Source organism: Lipotes vexillifer, unplaced genomic scaffold (assembly GCF_000442215.2).
Source record: "Lipotes vexillifer unplaced genomic scaffold, Lipotes_vexillifer_v1.1 scaffold1770, whole genome shotgun sequence".
NCBI classification, from domain to species: domain Eukaryota; kingdom Metazoa; phylum Chordata; class Mammalia; order Artiodactyla; family Lipotidae; genus Lipotes; species Lipotes vexillifer.
The window spans coordinates 504,229-511,435 of record NW_006796074.1 but is presented as its reverse complement, the minus strand read 5'-3'; positions in this window follow the sequence as shown (position 1 = coordinate 511,435).

The following is a 7,207-nucleotide window of genomic DNA, read 5'->3' as shown; positions in this document are numbered from 1 at the left end:
TCCCTACATTTGAAGGTTTTCTTCTCTTGGCAGAGAAATAAATCAATATAAAGGCAACCACTAGAAAAATTAAAAACAGACTATAAAACTTCAAATTATCAGACAAAAATACAAACACATGTGAGCACACACACATACATATCAAAGAAAACAAAAAAAATGCATGTAAAACATAGAAAACAGAGGAAGCATTAAAATAGAAAACACAGCAGAAGATAAGATGACAGAAGTAAGCATAATACACGTTATATCAAGAAATGTAAATAGAATAAACCCATATTATAATAGAAAAAAAGATTATGAGATCATAAAACAATGTTCTATTGTATGTTGTATAGAAGAGATGCATCTTTACCAGAATCACTCAGAAAAGTTAAAAATAAAATATAAACCAAGGTATACAAGAAAATACTGAGCTGAGGCTGCAATGTTACTATCAGTCAAGGTCAAATTCAAAATAAAAATGCTAAATGAGAGAAAAGGAAGTTAAACAGGAAAGACAGTAGTATCCACATTAAGAATCTAGTTTTTGAAATCTCTAGCATAGCTTCAAAACCAAGAATAATATATGAGAGTTGAGAATAACAGTAAACATACAGAAAATGCAAAGAGAAATTGGATGAGACATGAGTACATTTGAACTGACCTCATCGGCTCATGACCTAGTAAGAAACAAAAGATAAGGAGGAATGTGGGGAATCCAAATAGTAATTAGTAATTAAATATGATAGAACGTGAGGTGCAAAAATCTCAAATAAAATACTAGCAAATATAAATCAACAATACCTTCAAAGAATCATTCATCATATCCAAGTAAGTTCATTCTAATAATGCAGGTGGTGCAACATTAGGGAATTTGTAATAAAACTGACCATATTAATAGATCAGAGAAGAACTATATAACATCTCAATACATGCCAAAAAGACATTTGAAAAATATCCCACATCAATTCCTGCTTAAAACAAACAAAACCATAACAGAATAGCTAAATTATGCATAGGTGATATGAGTGAAAAATGCACAACCATTACAGACAATAAGAGAATTCAAAATGATGGCAGTTTACAAAGCTTAATATACAAAACTCAGTAGCCTTCCTCTGCATAAAAAAATACAATTTACCAGAATATATAATAGCAATCAAAAAGATAAAATATTCAGAACAATACTTAAAAGACATATAAGGACCTTTATGAATATTAAAATTATACAGGGAACATTCTATACTGACCTTTTGAATAGAAAGACCCAATATTATAAAAACATCAATGCTCAATTAATGTGTCAATTCAATGTGATTCTAACTAAAATACAGGATTTTAAGGTGGGGAGCTTGTCAAAAAATGATATGAAACTCAAATGGGGAATTAAATAAGGGGCCAGGAAAGCCCTGTAAAAGAAAAGTAACACGATGCGTCTACACCTATCAGATGATAAAACACATTATGAAATTGTAATTTGTAAAGCAATTTGGTACCCAAAGATGAAATAGACCACCCAGTGGACCAGAGTAGAGAACTAGAAACAGACTCCAGAACACATGAGAATTCAGTTTCTGTTTAAGGTGACATTTGAATTAAAAGAAAAAGGTGGTAGGAAAATAAATCATTTGGGGGAAAAAATAAAATGGAAACCCTATACCATACCTTAAGTCAAAATAAATTCCAAATGGATAAAGGATTTATATATTAAAAAAAGACTGTAGGGCTTCCCTGGTGGCGCAGTGGTTGAGAGTCCACCTCCCGATGCAGGGGACACGGGTTCGTGCCCCGGTCCAGGAAGATCCCACATGCCGTGAAGCGGCTAGGCCCGTGAGCCATGGTCTCTGAGCCTGCGTGTTCGGAGCCTGTGCTCTGCAATGGGAGAGGCCACGACAGTGAGAGGCCCGCGTACCGCAAAAAGAAAAAAGAAAAAAAAAGACTGTAAAGGGCTTCCCTGGTGGCGCAGTGGTTGGGAGTCACCCTGCCAGTGCAGAGGACACAGCTTCGAGCCCTGGTCCAGGAAGATCCCACATGCCGCGGAGCAACCAAGCCCATGCGCCACAACTGCTGAAGCCCGTGGGCCTAGGGCTCGTGCTCCGCAGCAAGAGAAGGCACCGCAATGAGAAGCCTGCGCACTGCAACGAAGAGTAGCCCCTGCTCGCTGAAACTAGAGAAAGCCCGTACGCAGCAACGAAGACCCAATGCATCCTGATAGGGAATGCAACACACAAACACCAGGATCCCTAAGGTAAATATTTAAGAAATTTGGCTACATTAAATTTAAAACTTCTGTATGATAGAACATACTATCAACCTGGGTAAAAAGCAAACCAGGATTAAGTGCTACATGTGTGACAGACAGAAGGGCTCATCCCCCTAATCCTCAAAGGCCTAAAGGGCTCAGATTTTCAATCCACAGATCTACACTAAATGGCTCAGGTTTTCAATCCACAGATCTACACTAAAAAGTCTTCCAGTTTAGATGAACAAGAATGTTCAGGAAATGTGCTTGAAGACATTACCCTCTCCTGGTTTTCGCTTTCCACAGCCTTAGCTCAGTGGGTCCCAATCTTTGATGTGCATCAGAATCAATGGAGGGATGGTTAGAATGCAGGTTGCTGGGGCCACGCTGCTAGCGTGGGTCTGGGGAGGACCCAATAATCTTCATTTCTAACAAGTTCTCAGGTGATGTTGACACTGCTGGCCTGGGAGCCACACCTTTAGCCTGTTTGAGGGACTAGGATACGTGGAGGGATGGGGGCTTGGAGAGATGAGTTCCTTTGAGGGAAAGGAGGAAGAGGCAAGGTGGAGAGGAACAGGATGCTCCCCAGGACTGGGCAGAGGAGGAGGTGGTAGGGTGAGGTTATCCCCAGAGGGATGTTTGAGCCTCCTAAGGAGACAGGACTTAGTCCCCATTCCTAGTCTCACTAAAGACTCCTCCCTTCCCTTCCCACAACCAAGGTTGGCTCAGAAACAGCAGAGCCCACCTACTCTCTGTGAATCCATAGGTGTGGATAGGGACATGCTACCCATGAGCAGAAAATATGGACTGAAGATCAGAGAGGCAGGCCGTCTGGGACAGAGAAGACATCCCCACTCCTCAGACAAACTTTGGAGGCAGCATATGGGAGAGGGTCCCTGCTGACTGAGGTTGAAGTTCTCCTTGGGACTTAGCTGCTTTGATTTGATTTTGAAAAATAATATTTTTTCAGCCAGGGTGCTGGGAAAACTGGCTATTCACATGCAAAGAATGAAGCTTGACTCTGACCTTATACCATATACAAAAATTAACTCAAAATCGATCAAAGACATAAATGTAAGAGCTAAAACTATAAAACCCTTAGATGCAAAAACCATGAACCTCCTTGCACCTAAGAATCATGGTGGAATAAAAACAGTAATTTAGATGGAGAGAAACCTAAACAGCTGAACCTGACCTGTGAGCCCCAGGTATCCCTCACTGGTCAGGAGGTAGACTTACTGGCGGACAGCTGAGAACAACTGCATCCCTTTCACAGTTATGGCACTATGATTGTCATCCCCTCCTCACTTCCTTTTATCAAGGTTAGACTTACATACAGTGACGTAAACAAATCTTAAGAGTAGACCTTGAATTTTTACATATGTATATGCTTGTCCAAGCATTGTCCAGAATAAGATATAGAACATCTCCAGTACCCCAGAAGGCTCGTCAACCTTCCTAGTCAATACTCACAAAGGTAATATTATCTGTCATTGTGCTTTAGTTCTGCCTATTTTTAAACTTCATATAAATAAATGGAATCATAGTTATTCCTCTTTCGTGCTTGGTTTCTTTTACGCAACATAATGTTTTAAAGATTCATCCTTGTCATTATATGAGGCAATTGTTTGTTCTTTTTCATTGCTGTGTGATATTTCATTGTATGATAAATCGTAGTTGTTTTCAGTCACCTATTGGACATTTGCGTTGTTTCTAGTTTCAGGCTGTTATGAATAAAGCTGCCATAACATTCTTGTAAGTGTCTTTTGTGGACATAAGCACCTTTTTTTCTCTTGGGAATATACAGAGCAGTAGAATTATAAGATCATAGAGTCTGGCCTTAGTAGGTACTGCCAAATTATTTTCCAAACTGTATCAGTTTACCCTCCCAACAACAATGTATGATAAATCTGATGAATTCTCAATCCTGCTGCATTTAGTACTTTAAAAAAGTCCTTTTAATATTTCGGATGGAAATGCATCATTTTTAATTTAAAAAATATCTATTTAAAACAAGTAGTAATTTTTTATTTACCTAAAATTGGGTGGTCCATGAATGCTGAATGTTTGAGAAACTTGTGGGACTCTCCAAAGTATTCAAAAATTCCCTGAGGGTGTGTGGGTGTGTTTCTGCCTATGCATGTGCCATAGTCACAGATGGATGCTGCTCCAGACCCACCCTCCTTGCCTTGGAACAGACGCTTCATTTCCCTACCAACAGGAAGAGCTTACTTGTGATCCCAGAGGAAGATGTTTCTCATCACCAGCAACATCTGGGGAACATCTGGTGAGCCCATCCCAGGACAGGGAGATGCTTTTCTAGAGAAAACACATCACTTATTTGATTCTTTTTATTCTCCTATGTTTTCCCTTATTTTCTCCTTCTTTTCCTGCCTCCCAAACCCTGTCAACCATTGGGCTCCCTGCTGTAAGCCCCCACTGCAGCCCTTGCCAACTCCCTACTCTGGTCTCTGTCCTGTCTGGTTTCCCTCATACACAGCCCAGCAGGATGCAAACTGAGACAGCCTGAGAGACCCTCATTAACTAGTGCTCAACACTACCCAGTTCCCTGATCAGCAGGCAGCATCTTCTAGAAACTAGCTCAAGGAATGTTGAAGGTAGTGGAGTTCTCTGGTCTAATGCCCCCATCTCACAAATTGGAAGACTTGAGAGAGAGAGACAGAGAGAGAGAGAGAGAGAGAGAGAGAGAGAGAGAGAGAGAGAGAACTAGAACTCCACTGTAGGTCACAGAGACCTCCCTGTCTCCTGAGGACCTACCTAGAGGATTAGAGGCAGGAAGGAGGAGGCAGTGGAAGAAGTGATTCCTTGGGACCAGCAAGGTCTATCACCCAGCAGCCACAGGAGACAGTGTAGCTGAGTATTTGAGGGGGGTGGGAGTGGGTGGGTTGCTACCCGCCTCATAGCCCTAAGGGCTGAGTCACCTCTAGCAAAGGACACAGCTTTGGAGCCTTTCAACTCCCTCCAGAACTGTCTCAGCCACACCCAGGGCTTCAAGGTACCGGCTGTCTGCTGATGACCCTTCCATCCCCACTTCCAGCCCTGCCCTCTCCTTGAGCCCCAGCTCCCTGTACACGTTTACTGCATAGACAATTTATTCAATATGTTCTTAATGAGCACGAAGGATAGTCAGACATGGTCCCTGCCCTCCCAGGGCTCACAGACAACTCACATGGAAATGCACAAGGAAACCATACAACTAAGTGGGTGCAAGGCAGGTGCAGGCTGGGGAGTAGCATCTTTGGAAGTTTAAATCAGGATGAGCAGGACACACCCCAAGAACTGACTGTTGGCAATCAGGGCTGGAGTGCAGTTATCAAGGGCGTGGGGTGGAAGTGCAGAGGTAAGGGTGGAAGAAACTTATGGAGGTACAGAACAGAATACCTCGTGTGTAAATTAAAGCTAGGTTGTAGCAATGTTACAAGCACAATGTGCAAGTAAAAAGACATGCACACATTAAAGACAAAATGGAGGAGCAGGGAAGTGAGTGGGGCGTGGGAGTTTGAAGAAAGAGGTGAGGTTGAAAAGGTGGGCAAGGACCTGATTATTCTGGCTTTGTAGGCCCCACAGAGTTGAGACTTCATCCTGAGGGCACTGGTAAGTCACTGAAAGGTTGGCTCCAGCTGTCCAGACACCTCCCCCCAGCAGGCCCCCCAGGTACGCACATTCAAAGCATCCAGCAAGAACAGGGGCTGTAGCTTCCCCCAACCTGCATTCCTCCTAGGGTTCTTCCTTAGAAAGGTAAAGGGCAGGCAGACCCCTCCTGGCCCCCTCCACATACACACCTGTGGCTAGAGGGGCCCTTACCATCATCTCTATCCCAGATGCCATCCAGGCAGGACAGGTCACCCCCACCCACCACCTGGAGTGAGGTAGAAGGGAATCCTGAGGGCTGGGCTAGTCACACACAGCGTTCTTCTAGGACAGTCAAAGAACCCAGAATGCAGCGGGAGCCAGGCTGGGAGGGGGGAGGGTCAGGATCCCACGAAGGCTCCCTGGAGGAGGCAGTGCAAGCTGAGACCTTAAAGGCGGTGGGATTCTGGTAAGCAGCAAGAGGGCAAGAAGGCGTTCCAGGCGAGAGGAACACCTGCAGGAAAGGTGTGAGGGTAGAAACGCTCAGGGCACGCGTGGTGGGTAGGATCTGACCAGAGCTTGGGAAGAGGGGCGGAGGGTGGGTTCCTGGGCCAGAACTCGCTGCCGGGGCATGCACACACTTTCCCCGGCGCAGTAAATACTGGGAGAGTTGGCCCCTACCCAGGCAAGGCCTTGGCGGGAGCAGAGCGGGCAGTGGGCCATTTTAAGTGGCCAGGGTTTGGCTGAGAAGAAACCAGCCTTTTTTTTTTCCTTCTTTTTTAAGAGAGGGATCGGGTGGCGGTGAGGATGGGGATAAGCTGGTTATAGGAACCCCTAGCTCAGGGCTTCTGCAGAGTCTCTGGCCCATGGACAGAGGTGAAGGTCGGGACCAAGGATGACCTTGTCCCCCAACCCCCTATCTCTACTCCCATCCCCCACCCGTTTCATCCCCAGAGTATACTTTCCAGGCGATCTGGGGGTGGGGAGTAGGAAGGGGACAGAGGAGGGAACGTTTGATGGGATTATAGTAAACTGCCTCGGGCTCGGTGGCGGTTAGGGCGTGTAGGAGGCCTGGGCTCTGCCACCGCCGGGTGGCCTGACGGACGCTCCGCGCTGCTCCGGGCCTCAGTGTACCGATCTGTAAACGGGGGCCGCGAGCAGAGGTGGGGATCTTCCCGACCTGCTCGGCCTGCCGGGAGTGTCGGAGACTCCTGGAACGCATGCGGGAGAGGGCCCGGGGGAGGGCGGCGGAGGGGCGCGGGAGAGGCTGGGGGCCGAGAGCCCCCGCGGCGCTGGCGCGGGGTCAGAGTCCACAGGGAGGCCCGCGGCAGCTACGTTGGCTCGGGCCGGGAGGTGCGGTGCCTCCGGGGCGTGGGGGGGGGGGCGGTGCCA